This window comes from Procambarus clarkii, chromosome 2, assembly GCF_040958095.1.
Source record: "Procambarus clarkii isolate CNS0578487 chromosome 2, FALCON_Pclarkii_2.0, whole genome shotgun sequence".
Taxonomy (NCBI): Eukaryota; Metazoa; Arthropoda; class Malacostraca; order Decapoda; family Cambaridae; genus Procambarus; species Procambarus clarkii.
In genome coordinates, this window is record NC_091151.1 from 14,417,807 (window position 1) to 14,442,403 (window position 24,597).

Here is a 24,597-nt window from a genome sequence, read left to right on the forward strand (position 1 = left end):
AATAATGGATCACCCTAGACTGAAAGTGTTGTCATGGAATGTTAATGGTTTGAGAAACAGGGTTACAGATGTTCATTGTTATGTGATGGGAAATGATATTGATGTTGTGGCTCTCCAGGAGACAGGGGATAGGAATGAAGGATTATTGAAATTAAATGGTTATAAAGGGTTTCACCTCTTCGCTGCAAATAACATCAGAGGCACGTCGATTTATGTTAAGAACTCCATACCAGCAGAGTTAGTAGAACCGCCATCAAAAACGCAAGGTATAGAGAGTGTCTGTGTTAAATTATCATTAAGGGAAGGGGAATTTATTGTAGTTAATTTGTATGTATCCAGGAACTGCTTCGACGCTAACTATTTACCTGACTGCATTTATACTAATCCTTCACTGGTCATTGGGGACCTTAATGCTCGGCACACAAGCCTTGGGACAGTGGGTAGTATTAATGCTAATGGGGTCAAGTGGTTACAGTTTCTACAAGATCATCCAGATACCTGTCTCTTGGGAAACAATGAACCAACTCACATCAGGGGAGGACGGCTTGACTATGCCTGCGTTTTAAACTCTCAGGGGATTATGGGGGAGGCTCGGGTTGTTCGGGAACTACTTAGTGACCACTTTGCCTTGAACGTTGAATTACCACTGGGGAAAAAACAAGTCCACTTTCAAAGGAAAAGGCTAAATATTAAGAAAGATATGAAAAATTATTTTATTCAAAATATGGGAGATTGGTATCAACATTACACGCCGCTCTGCGTTGATAGTTTTTACGAGGACATGGTCGAGAACATAGAGAAATTAGTACAGAGGGAAAATAACGGGGGCAGGGGAAGCAAGACGCACGGACCTAAGAAATTTAAATATTCCAATGATCAGCAAGTCAAGGGATGGGAGAGAATGCTACGGGGTGCGCATAAAGCATGGTTAAAAAATGGAATGAGGGATGAAGAGAAAAATACAATGTTGGAAGTGGCTAGGGAATGCAGTCAGGTGAGGAAGGAGGCGCGGGACAGATACTGGCAAGACTTTGCTCAGGTCATTGGTAATACTAAGAACCTTAAAGACATATGGAGAGCAGTAAATAAAGTCAGGGGTTGTAAGACCAAATTCATTGCTCACTCAGATCCAGGGAAAGTTGCTAATGAGTTAGTAGATAAATGGGCAAGTGCTGCTGGTATGGAGTCCTTACCTGCAGACACGAGAGTCACCATTGAGTCATGGGAAAATATTAGAAATGGAGTAACTTTATGTGCCTTAAATACAAGATCTATAGCATGCACTGAGATAACCCACGATGAGCTACTGGATGCTATAAAAAGTGGCAGCTCCACTGCTCCGGGAAAAGATGGAGTAACGTATGACATACTTAATTATTTAGCCGGTATGAAACCTAATCCCTTACTTGATTTGTTTAATATGAGTTATAGAGAGGGAAAGTTACCAAGAAAATGGAAAGAGGCAGTCATCATTCCTATCCCTAAGTCAAACGGAGGCTACAGACCTGTCTCCTTAATATCCTGCTTTTGTAAAATGATGGAAAGGATTTTGTTAAATAGGCTACTCTACCTTGTAGGTGATAACATGTCCAATAATCTCTTTGGTTTTATCAAAGGCAAAAGTACTGCGGATTGTCTCTTAAAGTGTTTGTCTAATGTGGATGACAATTGTAGAGTTTTTGTTGATCTACAAGGAGCGTTTGATAAAGCCAATGGGGAAGTAATCTTATACGAATTAGCCAATCTGGGAATAACAGGGAGATTGCTACACTGGATAAGGGATTACCTGCAAGGCAGAAAAGGTCAGGTGTATTACCAGGGATACATGTCTGAGGAACGGAGGTTTCAGTTAGGTACCCCACAAGGGGGAGTATTAAGTCCCACCTTATTCAATGTATTAATGAACAGATTAGCATCAGAGATGTATCCTCCAGGGGTCACGACGATCATATATGCTGATGACATTCTTATACAAGGCACTTCTGGGAACAAAATTCAAGATGCTCTTAACATACTTGGTACAACCTGTCACAAGTTAGGCTTAGTTATAAATGCAGATACAACCAAATACGAGTATAGGAAACGAAGAAATATAACACTTACTCTAAATGGTGTGGAACTGAGCCGTGTACAGAAGTACAAGTATCTGGGCATGTATGTTGGATACACATGTGAGAGTAAAAATGCTGAAATAAATCATATCAGCACCTTATGTAAAGCCCGTCTGCATCCTCTAAAAGCACTGGCTTTTTCTGGTAAAGGTGTTGGGGTACCTATCTTGCGGATGTTATACATAAGCACTGTTCGCTCCCTGATAGACTACGCAGCACCCGTATTGTCTTACACAGGCCAAGGCAGAATTAAAAAAATAGAGCTGATACAGAACGAGGCTATGAGGATTATTCTTGGATGTCAAAGAAATGCAATGATTGAAATAATGAGAATGGAATTAAATTTACAGAGTGTGTGTGATAGAGTCCGTGACATTAACACTAGAGTATCTATTCGTTTCATGCGGAGAAAAGGAGGGGATAAGCTGTTTGAGAGCGTTCAGACCTGCTTGAGTGACGTACACACTTCCAGGAAACTGAGGGAGACACGCTATACGAGAGGATTAGCTCATGACCTCAGGGAATACGACGTACTTGACTGCTGTAAACCCTCTCGAAAGTGTAATATGTCTGCTCCCTGGAAAGTACAGAAAATAGACGTCGAAATTGTACCCCTCAAGGTGAAAAAGATTCATCATGAACCGGGACAATTACGGTGTTTGTATGGAAGCATGATATCTCGGTTACCAAGAGGCAACAGTTTACATGTATATTGCGACGGGTCGGTGGCGGAGGATGGCAGGGCAGGGTGTGGTGTCCTAATAAGGGATTATACGGAGTTTGGGACTGTGGACAGGATAATTGAACTCCGGCTTAGTAATTATATATCATCCACACAAGCTGAACTGCAGGCCATTCTGGCGTGTTTGGAGGAAGTACGTCATGACGACAAAAATGTTTTTGTATTTGTCGATAGCCGAGGAGCACTGGAGTCCTTAAACAGTCGAAACCCAGTCTTCATGTCTATAGTGGAGGACTGTAAGAGAAGAATAACTGAGATACAGCTGAAAGGTTATAGTGTGAAATTCATGTGGATTCCATCTCACGTTGGAATAGTGCTCAACGAGGTGGCGGATGACTTGGCCAAACGTGCCACATCAAAACCACAAGTTGACATTGAATGTGAATTCACAATGAGACATATAAGAAGCAAAATCAGAAATATTCAGGCACAGGCGGGAGTGGAGAGGAGAGAGATAATGTATGAGAGTAGTCAAACCATGCAACACTACATGTATGTGAGTCAAAACACCCATTTCACTTATGGTAAAAGGAGAAATGCTTGGAGTGACTCTGTGTACATGCGGCTCAGGCTTGGGTACAAATATTACTGGGAATATGGGATAGATGTTCATGGTAATGACACGAAGTGTAAACTATGTGGTATGTTAAGGTCTCACACCCTTGCCCATTATATTCTTGATTGTCCGTTGATTAGTGTATATAGAAACACTGAGATAAGGACTGTTCCTGAACAAATAGCCTGGATGTGTCACAACGGAAAGGTTGATGATATTCTTGAGAGATATAAGAATTTTGCACCAAGATTGTAATATTTTGTTGAATTATCTGCAGGTGTCTTCCAAATTGTCTATACAGTATACCTAGGTCATAAAAGTATTTGTGTGTACGTCTGATAACATACTACTTGTGAAGGAGGAAATGTATATTTTTACCTCTCAAAATGTTTGGTAATGTGTTTATTTGTGATGTGTGTCTATATATATATTAACACGTTGTACTGAATGGGGTGAGAATAGCTTGAGCTACCTCATCCCTTTGTGTGTATTTTACCTCAATAAACTTATTTCAATTTCAATTTCAATTTCAATTTCAAGGCCCTCAGCTCTCCTCTACCCTCTACATCTATATATTACCCCACCCAAATAAGTCTTGATCAGTTATTCACCCTTTTGGTTGGGCATTAGAACATTTCTTTATTACTTGTCGATTCTGAGACAATGGATACAATCAAATATTCTCCCGTGGATCTCGATATTTCTTTTCCAAAACTCCCACAATTTCTCATATCTATGGTTTGGAACTTCCCTTCATTAAATGATCCATACGAAATTCTAAGAGCAGTAAAATTGTCAGGGGAAAATCTTCATTATTTTATTACGAATGAGAGAGGTTCAGTGAGTTTATTTGACAGTAAAATCCAGCTTGGAGTTTTATGGATCTTAACTCTCTTCACGCATATGACGATGTTGGTTAGGATAACAGGGCAATGGGAGGACGTTATCTGGGAAATTATTAATCTTGCAAATACCTGGGCGACAAACAACAACTTAAATTTTGCCTCACTCGAGTCTACTGCCTTGAAATCCTGGGAACTCGCCATGTTCTGCGACCATGAAGCCTGCCCCAACCCGCACCTGCGGGTGGAACTGCTGCATTTGATCGAGATGTGGCCAGAGACGTACCTTCAGGATGCCGCCTCGGGTATGCAGGCAGCTGCAGGGTTGGTCAACACTAGCCACTACATAACTCTGGACCATCTGATGTCCGGTTACTTGTCCACGGCTCCTTCAGTCGTCTGCCCCACCTCCAGGCTGACATTCTGGCCTGGAAAAACACTCGCAGCGCTCTGCCACAATGAGTGTACATTTACGACAACCACAATATGATAATTTATGGCAACAATGACACTTGCAATTTCGGCAACAGAGATAGCTGCAGGAAATTTGATTAAGACCAAACCACACGGATGGAGAAGCGCCTCCAACTTTGCCGCTTCTGCATCGTGTGAGTTAAGGTTTCGTCATCATTATATGTTATATACTCACACATTTTTTATACTTCTGTAAATTTAATGACTTTAATCAATAAAACATGAAATGGACAACCCACAGATTACCTTATTTAACCTATTTAACACAAACTTATGAATATTCAAGTGAAGAAATGTGCAAAATGGAGAAGTATGATTGTTGATTTATGAAACTTGAAGTGTCGTTGAATTGCTTCAAACGCAGGATAGACATAATTTCTTCTTAAATAGATGTAAGTCGGAATTCCTACTTAATTGTCTTAAACCAAAGCATTTTTCTGCATGTTGTTACAAAACTGTTAGAACTCAGATCCCTGATTGATTGGTAGAGTTTAACCCACACAAAAGGTGGGAATTTGGACCCAAATTCTGGCTCTCTGCACCTATTCGCTGTTTGATATTCCGAATTTTCATACCAAAAATCTGCCAATTACTGCAAGCGGCGGTGGGTCACATTTCGCCCAAACCCCCCTGCAGTTTTCAATATATCCCAAACATCCCAAATTCGATACCTGAGCCATATTTTGGACCCAAATTCTGGCTCTCTGCACCTATTCGCTGTTTGATATTCCGAATTTTCATACCAAAAATCTGCCAATTACTGCAAGCGGCGGTGGGTCACATTTCGCCCAAACCCCCCTGCAGTTTTCAAAATATCCCAAACATCCCAAATTCGAAACCTGAGCCATATTTTGGACCCAAATTCTGGCTCTCTGCACCTATTCGCAGTTTGAAATTCCGAATTTTTATACAAAAAATCTACCAATTACTGAAAGCGGCGGTGGGTCACATTTCGCCCAAACCCCCCTGCAGTTTTTAAAATATCCCAAACATCCCAAATTCGATACCTGAGCCATATTTTGGACCCAAATTCTGGCTCTCTGCACCTATTCGCTGTTTGATATTCCGAATTTTCATACCAAAAATCTGCCAATTACTGCAAGCGGCGGTGGGTCACATTTCGCCCAAACCCCCCTGCAGCTTTCAAAATATCCCAAAAATCCCAAATTCGATACCTGAGCCATATTTCGGACCCAAATTCTGGCTCTCTGGACCTATTCGCAGTTTGAAATTCCGACTTTTTATACCCAAAATCTGCCAATCTCCTTTCTTAAAAACTGGTATCACACATGTTACCAGAGAGGATGTTCTTAAACAAATAGTAAAACTCTAAGCAAACAAATCCCCAGGATGAAGTGTTGGCCAGGGTGCTTAAAGAATGCAAAGAGGAGTTTTGTGACCCACTGTCAACCATATTTAATCAATCAATAGAGTCAGGCTGAGTGCCAGAGTTTTGGAAAGTTGCTAATGTGATACCAGTTTTTAAGAAAGGAGATAGATCACTTGCGTCTAACTATCGACCAATTAGCCTAACGTCTATTGTGGGAAAGTTACTCGAATCTATAATAGCAAATAAAATTCGTCTTCATCTTGAAAAACATAAATTAATAATTGAGTCGCAACACGGTTTTATAAATGGCCATTCAAGTTTAACAAATTTGTTATCTTTTTATTCTAGCATTGTTGAGGCAGTTGATAGTGGTAAGGATTGCGATGTTGTGTACCTTGACTTTAGCAAAGCTTTTGATACAGTGCCACATGAAAGACTGATTAAGAAGATAGAGTCTCATGGTATTGGGGGTGCTATATTAAGCTGGATTAGGGCATGGCTATACCAAAGGAAACAGAGAGTTAGTATAAATGGGGTTAAGTCAGAGTGGGTAAATGTTGTAAGTGGGGTGCCTCAGGGCTCTGTCCTGGGACCTCTGTTGTTTATAATATATATAAATGATTTAGATTCAGGTTTGAGTAGCAACATTTGCAAATTTGCCGATGATACGAAAATCGGTAGGGAAATTAATTCGGAGGAGGACTCACTATCACTTCAAGTTGATCTAGATAGGGTTTAGAAATAGTCAAAGGATTGGCAAATGCAGTTTAATGCTGATAAATGTAAAGTTCTGAGGTTAGGTAATGATGATAGAGTTACAAGATACGAGCTAGATGGTGTTGAGATTGCGAAAGGGATCTGTGAGTTATGATTAGTAAGAATTTAAAACAAAAGTGTCAATGCATGAATGTTCGCAATAAGGCGAATAGGACTCTGGGATTTATTAATCGAAGCGTTAGTAACAAGACACCTGGTGTGGTTCTTAAGCTATATCTTGCTCTGGTGAGGCCCCATTTAGATTATGCAGTTCAGTTTTGGTCGCCGTCTTATAGAATGGATATAAATTCACTTGAACGTGTCCAACGTAGGATGACTAAGTTAATTCCCCATATTAGAAATCTTTCATATGAAGAAAGATTAACAAAGCTTAAGTTGCATTCACTGGAAAGGCGAAGAGTTAGGGGTGACATGATAGAGGTTTACAAGTGGATGAATGGACATAACAAGGGGGATATTAATAGGGTATTAAAAATATCAACACAAGACAGAACACGAAACAATGGGTATAAATTGGATAAGTTTAGATTTAGGAAAGACTTGGGTAATTACTGGTTCAGTAACAGGGTTGTTGATTTGTGGAACCAATTACCGCGTAACGTGCTGGAGGTGGGGTCCCTCGATTGTTTCAAGCGCGGGTTGGACAAGTATATGAGTGGGATTGGGTGGTTATAAATAGGAGGTGCCTCGTATGGCCCAATAGGCCTTCTGCAGTAGCTTTTGTTCTTATGTTCTTAACCACTGGTTCCAACGAGTTCGCAACAGCAACAACCCCAGCCCTCGGTAGAGGGTCCTTCGATTGTTTCAAGCTTGGGTTGGGACATGTATATGAGTGGGATTGGGTGGTTATAAAAAGTAGCTGCCTCGTTTAGGCCAATAGCAGCTGCCTCGTATAGGCCAATAGCATCTACCTTGTAGGGGCCAATTGTAGCTGCCTCGTATGGGCCAATAGCAGCTGCCTCGTATACGCCAATAGCAGCTGCCTCGTATAGGCCAATAGCAGCTACCTTGTAGGGGCCAATTGCAGCTGCCTTGTATGGGCCAATAGCAGCTGCCTCGTATGGACCAGACAGTACACGAAACACTCAGTATAAATTGGTTATGTTTAGATTTAGGAAAGACTTGGGTAAATACTGGTTCAGTAACAGGCTTTTTGATTTGTGGAACCAATTGCTAGGTAATGTGGTAGAGGTGGGGTTCCTTGATTGTTTCAAGCGTGGGTTGGACATGTATGAGTGGAATTGGGTGGTAATAAATTGGAACTGCCTCGTATGGGCCAATAGGCCTTCTGCAGTTACCTTTGTTCTTATGTAAATAGGGTTTTGAAATGGTCAAAAGATTGGCAGATGCAGTTTAATGCTGAAAAATATAAAGTTTAGAGTCTAGGTAATGATTCTAGAGTTACAAGATACGAGATATATGGTGATGAGATTGCGAATCCTCGGAAGCTGTCCCGTAGCAGTTTATAGACAGCGTGACGCGATGGAGGCGCTGGTGTTACTGCTCTCGTCCAAGATGGTGATAGATGAGTCGACGCTGGTTCGCCAACAGCTGGAGTCGGTCTCCGACCCTTTCACGCGCCACCCTCTTGTCCACGGCTCCTTCTGTCGTCCGCCCCCACCTCCAGGTTGACATTCTGGCCTGGAAAAACACTCGCATGGTTCTGCCACAGTGAGTGTACATTTACGACAACCACAATATGAAAATTAATGGCAACAAGGACACTTGCAACACAATGAGATTAAGTGTGCATAAAGCCTGAAAATTATGGGCTAACAGGCCCTTTTAATGTGCATTTTTGACCAATTAGCTATAAATGCAGTTTTTTAATTCCTAAGTTCGCACCCCTATACGCAGGTGTCTTTAGAAGCAAAGCTAACTACACACAGTGACACCACATGAATATTTAACTGTCACTCTAAATGATTAAATTGCTTTAACCGAAATTCAACCATCGTCAAGCTGGTGTCCGTGCACCTCACTCAGGCCCTCAGCTCTCCTCTACCCTCTACATCTATATATTACCCCACCCAAATAAGTCTTGATCAGTTATTCACCCTTTTGGTTGGGCATTAGAACATTTCTTTATTACTTGTCGATTCTGAGACAATGGATACAATCAAATATTCTCCCATGGATCTCGATATTTCTTTTCCAAAACTCCCACAATTTCTCATATCTATGGTTTGGAACTTCCCTTCATTAAATGTTCCATACGAAATTCTAAGAGCAGTAAAATTGTCAGGGGAAAATCTTCATTATTTTATTACGAATGAGAGAGGTTCAGTGAGTTTATTTGACAGTAAAATCCAGCTTGGAGTTTTATGAACCTTAACTCTCTCCACGCATATGACGATGTTGGTTAGGATAACAGGGCAATGGGAGGACGTTATCTGGGAAATTATTAATCTTGCAAATACCTGGGCGACAAACAACAACTTAAATTTTGCCTCACTCGAGTCTACTGCCTTGAAATCCTGGGAACTCGCCATGTTCTGCGACCTGCCCCAACCCAGCCTGCCCCAACCCGCACCTGCGGGTGGAACTGCTGCATTTGATCGAGATGTGGCCAGAGACGTACCTTCAGGATGCCGCCTCGGGTATGCAGGCAGCTGCAGGGTTGGTCAACACTAGCCACTACATAACTCTGGACCATCTGATGTCCGGTTACTTGTCCACGGCTCCTTCAGTCGTCTGCCCCACCTCCAGGCTGACATTCTGGCCTGGAAAAACACTCGCAGCGCTCTGCCACAATGAGTGTACATTTACGACAACCACAATATGATAATTTATGGCAACAATGACACTTGCAATTTCGGCAACAGAGATAGCTGCAGGAAATTTGATTAAGACCAAACCACACGGATGGAGAAGCGCCTCCAACTTTGCCGCTTCTGCATCGTGTGAGTTAAGGTTTCGTCATCATTATATGTTATATACTCACACATTTTTTATACTTCTGTAAATTTAATGACTTTAATCAATAAAACATGAAATGGACAACCCACAGATTACCTTATTTAACCTATTTAACACAAACTTATGAATATTCAAGTGAAGAAATGTGCAAAATGGAGAAGTATGATTGTTGATTTATGAAACTTGAAGTGTCGTTGAATTGCTTCAAACGCAGGATGGACATAATTTCTTCTTAAATAGATGTAAGTCGGAATTCCTACTTAATTGTCTTAAACCAAAGCATTTTTCTGCATGTTGTTACAAAACTGTTAGAACTCAGATCCCTGATTGATTGGTAGAGTTTAACCCACACAAAAGGTGGGAATTTGGACCCAAATTCTGGCTCTCTGCACTAATTCGCTGTTTGATATTCCGAATTTTCATACCAAAAATCTGCCAATTACTGCAAGCGGCGGTGGGTCACATTTCGCCCAAACCCCCCTGCAGTTTTCAAAATATCCCAAACATCCCAAATTCGATACCTGAGCCATATTTTGGACCCAAATTCTGGCTCTCTACACCTATTCGCAGTTTGAAATTCCGAATTTTTATACAAAAAATCTACCAATTACTGAAAGCGGCGGTGGGTCACATTTCGCCCAAACCCCCCTGCAGTTTTTCAAAATATCCCAAACATCCCAAATTCGATACCTGAGCCATATTTTGGACCCAAATTCTGGCTATCTGCACCTATTCGCTGTTTGATATTCCGAATTTTCATACCAAAACTCTGCCAATTACTGCAAGCGGCGGTGGGTCACATTTCGCCCAAACCCCCCTGCAGTTTTCAAAATATCCCAAACATCCCAAATTCGATACCTGAGCCATATTTTGGACCCAAATTCTGGCTCTCTGCACCTATTCGCTGTTTGATATTCCGAATTTTTATACAAAAAATCTACCAATTACTGAAAGCGGCGGTGGGTCACATTTCGCCCAAACACCCCAACAGTTTTCAAAATATCCCAAAAATCCCAAATTCGATACCTGAGCCATATTTCGGACCCAAATTCTGGCTCTCTGGACCTATTCGCAGTTTGAAATTCCGACTTTTTATACCCAAAATCTGCCAATCTCCTTTCTTAAAAACTGGTATCACACATGTTACCAGAGAGGATGTTCTTAAACAAATAGTAAAACTCTAAGCAAACAAATCCCCAGGATGAAGTTTTGGCCAAGGTGCTTAAAGAATGCAAAGAGGAGTTTTGTGACCCACTGTCAACCATATTTAATAAATCAATAGAGTCAGGCTGAGTGCCAGAGTTTTGGAAAGTTGCTAATGTGATACCAGTTTTTAAGAAAGGAGATAGATCACTTGCGTCTAACTATCGACCAATTAGCCTAACGTCTATTGTGGGAAAGTTACTCGAATCTATAATAGCAAATAAAGTTCGTCTTCATCTTGAAAAACATAAATTAATAATTGAGTCGCAACACGGTTTTAAAAATGGCCATTCAAGTTTAACAAATTTGTTATCTTTTTATTCTAGCATTGTTGAGGCAGTTGATAGTGGTAAGGATTGCGATGTTGTGTACCTTGACTTTAGCAAAGCTTTTGATACAGTGCCACATGAAAGACTGATTAAGAAGATAGAGTCTCATGGTATTGGGGGTGCTATATTAAGCTGGATTAGGGCATGGCTATACCAAAGGAAACAGAGAGTTAGTATAAATGGGGTTAAGTCAGAGTGGGTAAATGTTGTAAGTGGGGTGCCTCAGGGCTCTGTCCTGGGACCTCTGTTGTTTATAATATATATAAATGATTTAGATTCAGGTTTGAGTAGCAACATTTGCAAATTTGCCGATGATACGAAAATCGGTAGGGAAATTAATTCGGAGGAGGACTCACTATCACTTCAAGTTGATCTAGATAGGGTTTAGAAATAGTCAAAGGATTGGCAAATGCAGTTTAATGCTGATAAATGTAAAGTTCTGAGGTTAGGTAATGATGATAGAGTTACAAGATACGAGCTAGATGGTGTTGAGATTGCGAAAGGGATCTGTGAGTTATGATTAGTAAGAATTTAAAACAAAAGTGTCAATGCATGAATGTTCGCAATAAGGCGAATAGGACTCTGGGATTTATTAATCGAAGCGTTAGTAACAAGACACCTGGTGTGGTTCTTAAGCTATATCTTGCTCTGGTGAGGCCCCATTTAGATTATGCAGTTCAGTTTTGGTCGCCGTCTTATAGAATGGATATAAATTCACTTGAACGTGTCCAACGTAGGATGACTAAGTTAATTCCCCATATTAGAAATCTTTCATATGAAGAAAGATTAACAAAGCTTAAGTTGCATTCACTGGAAAGGCGAAGAGTTAGGGGTGACATGATAGAGGTTTACAAGTGGATGAATGGACATAACAAGGGGGATATTAATAGGGTATTAAAAATATCAACACAAGACAGAACACGAAACAATGGGTATAAATTGGATAAGTTTAGATTTAGGAAAGACTTGGGTAATTACTGGTTCAGTAACAGGGTTGTTGATTTGTGGAACCAATTACCGCGTAACGTGCTGGAGGTGGGGTCCCTCGATTGTTTCAAGCGCGGGTTGGACAAGTATATGAGTGGGATTGGGTGGTTATAAATAGGAGGTGCCTCGTATGGCCCAATAGGCCTTCTGCAGTAGCTTTTGTTCTTATGTTCTTAACCACTGGTTCCAACGAGTTCGCAACAGCAACAACCCCAGCCCTCGGTAGAGGGTCCTTCGATTGTTTCAAGCTTGGGTTGGGACATGTATATGAGTGGGATTGGGTGGTTATAAAAAGTAGCTGCCTCGTTTAGGCCAATAGCAGCTGCCTCGTATAGGCCAATAGCATCTACCTTGTAGGGGCCAATTGTAGCTGCCTCGTATGGGCCAATAGCAGCTGCCTCGAATACGCCAATAGCAGCTGCCTCGTATAGGCCAATAGCAGCTACCTTGTAGGGGCCAATTGCAGCTGCCTTGTATGGGCCAATAGCAGCTGCCTCGTATGGACCAGACAGTACACGAAACACTCAGTATAAATTGGTTATGTTTAGATTTAGGAAAGACTTGGGTAAATACTGGTTCAGTAACAGGCTTTTTGATTTGTGGAACCAATTGCTAGGTAATGTGGTAGAGGTGGGGTTCCTTGATTGTTTCAAGCGTGGGTTGGACATGTATGAGTGGAATTGGGTGGTAATAAATTGGAACTGCCTCGTATGGGCCAATAGGCCTTCTGCAGTTACCTTTGTTCTTATGTAAATAGGGTTTTGAAATGGTCAAAAGATTGGCAGATGCAGTTTAATGCTGAAAAATATAACGTTTAGAGTCTAGGTAATGATTCTAGACTTACAAGATACGAGCTATATGGTGATGAGATTGCGAATCCTCGGAAGCTGTCCCGTAGCAGTTTATAGACAGCGTGACGCGATGGAGGCGCTGGTGTTACTGCTCTCGTCCAAGATGGTGATAGATGAGTCGACGCTGGTTCGCCTACAGCTGGAGTCGGTCTCCGACCCTTTCACGCGCCACCCTCTTGTCCACGGCTCCTTCTGTCGTCCGCCCCCACCTCCAGGTTGACATTCTGGCCTGGAAAAACACTCGCATGGTTCTGCCACAGTGAGTGTACATTTACGACAACCACAATATGAAAATTAATGGCAACAAGGACACTTGCAACACAATGAGATTAGGTGTGCATAAAGCCTGAAAATTATGGGCTAACAGGCCCTTTTAATGTGCATTTTTGACCAATTAGCTATAAATGCAGTTTTTTAATTCCTAAGTTCGCACCCCTATACGCAGGTGTCTTTAGAAGCAAAGCTAACTACACACAGTGACACCACATGAATATTTAACTGTCACTCTAAATGATTAAATTGCTTTAACCGAAATTCAACCATCGTCAAGCTGGTGTCCGTGCACCTCACTCAGGCCCTCACCTCTCCTCTACCCTCTACACCTATATATTACCCCACCCAAATAAGTCTTGATCAGTTATTCACCCTTTTGGTTGGGCATTAGAACATTTCTTTATTACTTGTCGATTCTGAGACAATGGATACAATCAAATATTCTCCCATGGATTTCGATATTTCTTTTCCAAAACTCCCACAATTTCTCATATCTATGGTTTGGAACTTCCCTTCATTAAATGATCCATACGAAATTCTAAGAGCAGTAAAATTGTCGGGGGAAAATCTTCATTATTTTATTACGAATGAGAGAGGTTCAGTGAGTTTATTTGACAGTAAAATCCAGCTTGGAGTTTTATGGATCTTAACTCTCTCCACGCATATGACGATGTTGGTTAGGATAACAGGGCAATGGGAGGACGTTATCTGGGAAATTATTAATCTTGCAAATACCTGGGCGACAAACAACAACTTAAATTTTGCCTCACTCGAGTCTACTGCCTTGAAATCCTGGGTACTCGCCATGTTCTGCGACCATGAAGCCTGCCCCAACCCGCACCTGCGGGTGGAACTGCTGCATTTGATCGGGATGTGGCCAGAGACGTACCTTCAGGATGCCGCCTCGGGTATGCAGGCAGCTGCAGGGTTGGTCAACACTAGCCACTACATAACTCTGGACCATCTGATGTCCGGTTACTTACATGCGAGTCTCTTTGATCCTCTCAAGAATGTGTTAGATAGCCTTAATAAATGGGGACACCTAGATGGTGTCGCTGCTGCAGCTGTGGATCAGGTAAGGAAACTTAAGATTGGAACAGAGGCATACTTTTTCAACAATCTGGTCCACCTTTTTAAGCAAATGGTGGAGGCTACTCTAGCGGAATATCGAGCTGGAATAAACAAAATGTGCTCCTGTATTGAAGGGAATTTATGCACGTTCAACGAAATTTTGCATATCTATAAGATGTTGGTTGACACAACTCCCACAGCCTATGGGGTTCCCGGACTTGCTCAAGTCGCTGCAGAGTTCCTGGTTACTCTCACAGACTCTGCAGTTACAGTGTGCTCTGCATTACAGCTCAAGGATAGTAAACGTTCCAAGTATTCCAAAGAACTCGTCGCTGATTTAGGTGATATTTACCAAAAAATATCTGTAGAGGAAAGATTTACATCTGTTTTCCAGATTCTAAAACGTGACCATGCACAGCAGTTCTCACACCTTAGTAAACAGACAACAGATTTCTGCTTTTTCCATTATTTGTCAGAATCGCGTCAGGAATCCTCGGAAGCAGTCCCGGAGGAGTTTGTAGACAGCGTGACGCAGGTGGTGATGGAGGCGCCGGTGTTGCTGCTGTCGTCCAAGATGGTGATAGACGAGTCAACGCTGGTCCGCCTACTGCTGGAGTCGGCCTCCGACCCCTTCACGCGCCACCCTCTTGTCCACGGCTCCTTCAGTCGTCTGCCCCACCTCCAGGCTGACATTCTGGCCTGGAAAAACACTCGCAGCGCTCTGCCACAATGAGTGTACATTTACGACAACCACAATATGATAATTTATGGCAACAATGACACTTGCAATTTCGGCAACAGAGATAGCTGCAGGAAATTTGATTAAGACCAAACCACACGGATGGAGAAGCGCCTCCAACTTTGCCGCTACTGCTTCGTGTGAGTTAAGGTTTCGTCATCAATATATGTTATATACTCACGCATTTTTTATACTTCTGTAAATTTAATGACTTTAATCAATAAAACATGAAATGGACAACCCACAGATTACCTTATTTAACCTATTTAACACAAACTTATGAATATTCAAGTGAAGAAATGTGCAAAATGAAGTATGATTGTTGATTTATGAAAATTGAAGTGTCGTTGAATTGCTTCAAACGCAGGATAGACATAATTTCTTCTTAAATAGATGTAAGTCGGAATTCCTACTTAATTGTCTTAAACCAAAGCATTTTTCTGCATGTTGTTACAAAACTGTTAGAACTCAGATCCCTGATTGATTGGTAGAGTTTAACCCACACAAAAGGTGGGAATTTGGACCCAAATTCTGGCTCTCTGCACCTATTCGCAGTTTGAAATTCCGAATTTTTATACCAAAAATCTACCAATTACTGAAAGCGGCGGTGGGTCACATTTCGCCCAAACACCCCAACAGTTTTCAAAATATCCCAAAAATCCCAAATTCGATACCTGAGCCATATTTTGGACCCAAATTCTGGCTCTCTGGACCTATTCGCAGTTTGAAATTCCGACTTTTTATACCCAAAATCTGCCAATCTCCTTTCTTAAAAACTGGTATCACACATGTTACCAGGGAAGATGTTCTTAAACAAATAGTAAAACTCAAACCAAACAAATCCCCAGGATGAAGTGTTGGCCAGGGTGCTTAAAGAATGCAAAGAGGAGTTTTGTGACCCACTGTCAACCATATTTAATAAATCAATAGAGTCAGGCTGAGTGCCAGAGTTTTGGAAAGTTGCTAATGTGATACCAGTTTTTAAGAAAGGAGATAGATCACTTGCGTCTAACTATCGACCAATTAGCCTAACGTCTACAAATAAAATTCGTCTTCATCTTGAAAAACATAAATTAATAATTGAGTCGCAACATGGTTTTATAAATGGCCGTTCATGTTTAACAAATTTTTTATCTTTTTATTCTAGCATTGTTGAGGCAGTTGATAGTGGTAAGGATTGCGATGTAGTGTACCTTGACTTTAGCAAAGCTTTTGATACAGTGCCACATGAAAGACTGATTAAGAAGATAGAGTCTCATGGTATTGGGGGTGCTATATTAAGCTGGATTAGGGCATGGCTATACCAAAGGAAACAGAGTTAGTATAAATGGGGTTAAGTCAGAGTGGGTAAATGTTGTAAGTGGGGTGCCTCAGGGCTCTGTCCTGGGACCTCTGTTGTTTATAATATATATAAATGATTTAGATTCAGGTTTGAGTAGCAACATTTGCAAATTTGCCGATGATACGAAAATCGGTAGGGAAATTAATTCGGAGGAGGACTCACTATCACTTCAAGTTGATCTAGATAGGGTTTAGAAATAGTCAAAGGATTGGCAAATGCAGTTTAATGCTGATAAATGTAAAGTTCTGAGGTTAGGTAATGATGATAGAGTTACAAGATACGAGCTAGATGGTGTTGAGATTGCGAAAGGGATCTGGGAGTTATGATTAGTAAGAATTTAAAACAAAAGTATCAATGCATGAATGTTCGTAATAAGGCGAATAGGACACTGGGATTTATTAATCTTGCAAATACCTGGGCGACAAACAACAACTTAAATTTTGCCTCACTCGAGTCTACTGCCTTGAAATCCTGGGTACTCGCCATGTTCTGCGACCATGAAGCCTGCCCCAACCCGCACCTGCGGCAGGAACTGCTGCATTTGATCGGGATGTGGCCAGAGACGTACCTTCAGGATGCCGCCTCGGGTATGCAGGCAGCTGCAGGGTTGGTCAACACTAGCCACTACATAACTCTGGACCATCTGATGTCCGGTTACTTACATGCGAGTCTCTTTGATCCTCTCAAGAGTGTGTTAGATTGCCTTAATAAATGGGGACACCTAGATGGTGTCGCTGCTGCAGCTGTGGATCAGGTAAGGAAACTTAAGATTGGAACAGAGGCATACTTTTTCAACCATCTGGTCCACCTTTTTAAGCAAATGGTGGAGGCTACTCTAGCGGAATATCGAGCTGGAATAAACAAAATGTGCTCCTGTATTGAAGGGAATTTATGCACGTTCAACGAAATTTTGCATATCTATAAGATGTTAGTTGACACAACTCCCACAGCCTATGGGGTTCCCGGACTTGCTCAAGTCGCTGCAGAGTTCATGGTTACTCTCACAGACTCTGCAGTTACAGTGTGCTCTGCATTACAGCTCAAGGATAGTAAACGTTCCAAGTATTCCAAAGAACTCGTCGCTGATTTAGGTGATATTTACCAAAAAATATCTGTAGAGGAAAGATTTACATCTGTTTTCCAGATTCTAAAACGTGACCATGCACAGCAGTTCTCACACCTTAGTAAACAGACAACAGATTTCTGCTTTTTCCATTATTTGTCAGAATCGCGTCAGGAATCCTCGGAAGCAGTCCCGGAGGAGTTTGTAGACAGCGTGACACAGGTGGTGATGGAGGCGCCGGTGTTGCTGCTGTCGTCCAAGATGGTGATAGACGAGTCAACGCTGGTCCGCCTACTGCTGAAGTCGGCCTCCGACCCCTTCACGCGCCACCCTCTTGTCCACGGCTCCTTCAGTCGTCTGCCCCACCTCCAGGCTGACATTCTGGCCTGGAAAAACACTCGCAGCGCTCTGCCACAATGAGTGTACATTTACGACAACCACAATATGATAATTTATGGCAACAATGACACTTGCAATTTCGGCAACAGAGATAGCTGCAGGAAATTTGATTAAGACCAAACCACACGGATGGAGAAGCGCCTCCAACTTTGCCGCTTCTGCATCGTGTGAGTTAAGGTTTCGTCATCATTATATGTTATATACTCACGCATTTTTTATACGTCTGTAAATTTAATGACTTTAATCAATAAAACATGAAATGGACAACCCACAGATTACCTTATTTAACCTATTTAACACAAACTTATGAATAATCAAGTGAAGAAATGTGCAAAATGGAGAAGTATGATTGTTGATTTATGAAACTTGGTGTCGCTGAATTGCTTCAAACGCAGGATAGACATAATTTCTTCTTAAATAGATGTAAGTCGGAATTCCTACTTATTTGTCTTAAACCAAAGTATTTTTCTGCATGTTGTTACAAAACTGTTAGAACTCAGATCCCTGATTGATTGGTAGAGTTTAACCCACACAAAAGGTGGGAATTTGGACCCAAATTCTGGCTCTCTGCACCTATTCGCTGTTTGATATTCCGAATTTTCATACCAAAAATCTGCCAATTACTGCAAGCGGCGGTGGGTCACATTTCGCCCAAACCCCCCTGCAGTTTTCAAAATATCCCAAACATCCCAAATTCGATACCTGAGCCATATTTTGGACCCAAATTCTGGCTCTCTGCACCTATTCGCTGTTTGATATTCCGAATTTTCATACCAAAAATCTGCCAATTACTGCAAGCGGCGGTGGGTCACATTTCGCCCAAACCCCCCTGCAGTTTTCAAAATATCCCAAACATCCCAAATTCGATACCTGAGCCATATTTTGGACCCAAATTCTGGCTCTCTGCACCTATTCGCAGTTTGAAATTCCGAATTTTTATACAAAAAATCTACCAATTACTGAAAGCGGCGGTGGGTCACATTTCGCCCAAACCCCCCTGCAGTTTTCAAAATATCCCAAACATCCCAAATTCGATACCTGAGCCATATTTTGGACCCAAATTTTGGCTCTCTGCACCTATTCGCTGTTTGATATTCCGAATTTTCATACCAAAAATCTGCCAATTACTGCAAGCGGCGGTGGGTCACATTTCGCCCAAACCCCCCTGCAGTTTTCAAAATATCCCAAACATCCCAAATTCGATACCTGAGCCATATTTTGGACCCAAATTCTGGCTCTCTGCACCTATTCGCAGTTTGAAATTCCGAATTTTTATACAAAAAATCTACCAATTACTGAAAGCGGCGGTGGGTCACATTTCGCCCAAACACCCCAACAGTTTTCAAAATATCCCAAAAATCCCAAATTCGATACCTGAGCCATATTTCGGACCCAAATTCTGGCTCTCTGGACCTATTCGCAGTTTGAAATTCCGACTTTTTATACCCAAAATCTGCCAATCTCCTTTCTTAAAAACTGGTATCACACATGTTACCAGAGAGGATGTTCTTAAACAAATAAGAACATAAGAACAAAGGTAACTGCAGAAGGCCTATTGGCCCATACGAGGCAGCTCCTATTCTATAACCACCCAATCCCACTCATATACTTGTCCAACCCGTGCTTGAAACAATCGAGGGACCCCACCTCCACAATGTTACGCGGCAATTGGTTCCACAAATCAACAACCCTGTTACTGAACCAGTATTTACCCAAGTCTTTCCTAAATCTAAACTTATCCAATTTATATCCATTGTTTCGTGTTCTGTCCTGTGTTGATACTTTTAATACCCTATTAATATCCCCCCGGTTATGTCCATTCATCCACTTGTAAACCTCTATCATGTCACCCCTAACTCTTCGCCTTTCCAGTGAATGCAACTTAAGCTTTGTTAATCTTTCTTCATATGAAAGATTTCTAATTTGGGGAATTAACTTAGTCATCCTACGCTGGACACGTTCAAGTGAATTTATATCCATTCTATAATATGGCGACCAAAACTGAACTGCATAATCTAAATGGGGCCTAACTAGAGCAAGATATAGCTTGAGAACCACACCAGGTGTCTTGTTACTAACGCTGCGATTAATAAATCCAAGTGTCCGATTTGCCTTATTACGAACATTTATGCATTGATCCTTTTGTTTTAAATTCTTACTAATCATAACTCCCAGATCCCTTTCACAATCCGACTTCGCAATCACAACACCATCTAGCTCGTATCTTGTAACTCTATCATCATTACCTAACCTCAGAACTTTACATTTATCAGCATTAAACTGCATCTGCCAATCCTTTGACCATTTCAAAACCCTATCTAGATCAACTTGAAGTGATAGTGAGTCCTCCTCCGAATTAATTTCCCTACCGATTTTCGTATCATCGGCAAATTTGCAAATGTTGCTACTCAAACCTGAATCTAAATCATTTATATATATTATAAACAACAGAGGTCCCAGGACAGAGCCTTGAGGCACTCCACTTACAACATTTTCCCACTCTGACTTGATTCCATTTATACTAACTCTCTGTTTCCTTTGGTATAGCCATGCCCTAATCCAGCTTAATATAGCACCCCCAATACCATGAGACTCTATTTTTTTAATCAGTCTTTCATGTGGCACTGTATCAAAAGCTTTGCTAAAGTCAAGGTATACAACATCGCAATCCTTACCACTATCAACTGCCTCAACAATGCTAGAATAAAAAGATAACAAATTTGTTAAACATGAACGGCCATTTATAAAACCATGTTGCGACTCAATTATTAATTTATGTTTTTCAAGATGAAGACGAATTTTATTTGCTATTATAGATTCGAGTAACTTTCCCACAATAGACGTTAGGCTAATTGGTCGATAGTTAGACGCAAGTGATCTATCTCCTTTCTTAAAAACTGGTATCACATTAGCAACTTTCCAAAACTCTGGCACTCTGCCTGACTCTATTGACTTATTAAATATGGTTGACAGTGGGTCACAAAGCTCCTCTTTGCATTCTTTAAGCACCCTAGCAAACACTTCATCCGGCCCTGGGGATTTGTTTGGTTTGAGTTTTACTATTTGTTTAAGAACATCCTCCCTGGTAACTGCTAAACTCGTCAACCTGTCCTCGTCCCCACCCACATAGACTTGTTCGGCTGAAGGCATATTGTTAAGTTCCTCTTTAGTAAATACAGATACAAAATATTTATTAAAAATACTACTCATCTCTTCATCACTATCTGTTATTTGACCTGTCTCAGTTTTTAATGGACCTATCCTTTCCCTAGTCTTAGTACGATATAACTGAAAAAACCCTTTAGGATTTGTCTTTGCTTGCCCTGCTATGCGAACTTCATAGTTCCTTTTTGCTTTCCTTATCTCTTTTTTAACATTTCTAACCAGTTGTACGAATTCCTGTTCTAAAGTGACCTCCCCATTTTTAATCCTTTTGTACCAAGCTCTCTTTTTACCTATAAGGTTCTTCAAATTCTTTGTTATCCACTTTGGGTCATTAGTATACGATCTATTCAATTTGTATGGTATACTACGTTCCTGTGCTTTGTTTAGAATATTCTTAAATAAGTTATATATTGAATCCACATCGAAATCCCCATTTAAGTCACCTAACGCTGGGTTCATGTCTCGCTCCAAGACCGGCCCACACCCCATACCCAAGCCTTTCCAATCAATTTGACCCAAAAAATTTCTTAGGCTATTAAAATCAGCTTTTCGAAAATCTGGCACTTTAACAGAATTTTCTCCTACTGGTCTATTCCATTCTATGCTAAATCTGATTTCTTTGTGATCACTTTGTGATCACAAATAGTAAAACTCTAAGCAAACAAATCCCCAGGATGAAGTGTTGGCCAGGGTGCTTAAAGAATGCAAAGAGGAGTTTTGTGACCCACTGTCAACCATATTTAATAAATCAATAGAGTCAGGCTGAGTGCCAGAGTTTTGGAAAGTTGCTAATGTGATACCAGTTTTTAAGAAAGGAGATAGATCACTTGCGTCTAACTATCGACCAATTAGCCTAACGTCTATTGTGGGAAAGTTACTCGAATCTATAATAGCAAATAAAATTCGTCTTCATCTTGAAAAACATAAATTAATAATTGAGTCGCAACACGGTTTTATAAATGGCCATTCAAGTTTAACAAATTTGTTATCTTTTTATTCTAGCATTGTTGAGGCAGTTGATAGTGGTAAGGATTGCGATGTTGTGTACCTTGACTTTAGCAAAGCTTTTGATACAGTGCCACATGAAAGACTGATTAAGAAGATAGAGTCTCATGGTATTGGGGGTGCTATATTAAGCTGGATTAGGGCATGGCTATACCAAAGGAAACAGAGAGTTAGTATAAATGGGGTTAAGTCAGAGTGGGTAAATGTTGTAAGTGGGGTGCCTCAAGGCTCTGTCCTGGGACCTCTGTTGTTTATAATATATATAAATGATTTAGATTCAGGTTTGAGTAGCAACATTTGCAAATTTGCCGATGATACGAAAATCGGTAGGGAAATTAATTCGGAGGAGGACTCACTATCACTTCAAGTTGATCTAGATAGGGTTTAGAAATAGTCAAAGGATTGGCAAATGCAGTTTAATGCTGATAAATGTAAAGTTCTGAGGTTAGGTAATGATGATAGAGTTACAAGATACGAGCTAGATGGTGTTGAGATTGCGAAAGGGATCTGTGAGTTATGATTAGTAAGAATTTAAAACAAAAGTGTCAATGCATGAATGTTCGCAATAAGGCGAATAGGACTCTGGGATTTATTAATCGAAGCGTTAGTAACAAGACACCTGGTGTGGTTCTTAAGCTATATCTTGCTCTGGTGAGGCCCCATTTAGATTATGCAGTTCAGTTTTGGTCGCCGTCTTATAGAATGGATATAAATTCACTTGAACGTGTCCAACGTAGGATGACTAAGTTAATTCCCCATATTAGAAATCTTTCATATGAAGAAAGATTAACAAAGCTTAAGTTGCATTCACTGGAAAGGCGAAGAGTTAGGGGTGACATGATAGAGGTTTACAAGTGGATGAATGGACATAACAAGGGGGATATTAATAGGGTATTAAAAATATCAACACAAGACAGAACACGAAACAATGGGTATAAATTGGATAAGTTTAGATTTAGGAAAGACTTGGGTAATTACTGGTTCAGTAACAGGGTTGTTGATTTGTGGAACCAATTACCGCGTAACGTGCTGGAGGTGGGGTCCCTCGATTGTTTCAAGCGCGGGTTGGACAAGTATATGAGTGGGATTGGGTGGTTATAAATAGGAGGTGCCTCGTATGGCCCAATAGGCCTTCTGCAGTAGCTTTTGTTCTTATGTTCTTAACCACTGGTTCCAACGAGTTCGCAACAGCAACAACCCCAGCCCTCGGTAGAGGGTCCTTCGATTGTTTCAAGCTTGGGTTGGGACATGTATATGAGTGGGATTGGGTGGTTATAAAAAGTAGCTGCCTCGTTTAGGCCAATAGCAGCTGCCTCGTATAGGCCAATAGCATCTACCTTGTAGGGGCCAATTGTAGCTGCCTCGTATGGGCCAATAGCAGCTGCCTCGTATAGGCCAATAGCAGCTGCCTCGTATAGGCCAACAGCAGCTACCTTGTAGGGGCCAATTGCAGCTGCCTTGTATAGGCCAATAGCAGCTGCCTCGTATGGACCAGACAGTACACGAAACACTCAGTATAAATTGGTTATGTTTAGATTTAGGAAAGACTTGGGTAAATACTGGTTCAGTAACAGGCTTTTTGATTTGTGGAACCAATTGCTAGGTAATGTGGTAGAGGTGGGGTTCCTTGATTGTTTCAAGCGTGGGTTGGACATGTATGAGTGGAATTGGGTGGTAATAAATTGGAACTGCCTCGTATGGGCCAATAGGCCTTCTGCAGTTACCTTTGTTCTTATGTAAATAGGGTTTTGAAATGGTCAAAAGATTGGCAGATGCAGTTTAATGCTGAAAAATATAAAGTTTAGAGTCTAGGTAATGATTCTAGAGTTACAAGATACGAGCTATATGGTGATGAGATTGCGAATCCTCGGAAGCTGTCCCGTAGCAGTTTATAGACAGCGTGACGCGATGGAGGCGCTGGTGTTACTGCTCTCGTCCAAGATGGTGATAGATGAGTCGACGCTGGTTCGCCTACAGCTGGAGTCGGTCTCCGACCCTTTCACGCGCCACCCTCTTGTCCACGGCTCCTTCTGTCGTCCGCCCCCACCTCCAGGTTGACATTCTGGCCTGGAAAAACACTCGCATGGTTCTGCCACAGTGAGTGTACATTTACGACAACCACAATATGAAAATTAATGGCAACAAGGACACTTGCAACACAATGAGATTAGGTGTGCATAAAGCCTGAAAATTATGGGCTAACAGGCCCTTTTAATGTGCATTTTTGACCAATTAGCTATAAATAAGAACATAAGAACATAAGAACAAAGGTAACTGCAGAAGGCCTATTGGCCCATACGAGGCAGCTCCTATTCTATAACCACCCAATCCCACTCATATACTTGTCCAACCCGTGCTTGAAACAATCGAGGGACCCCACCTCCACAATGTTACGCGGCAATTGGTTCCACAAATCAAC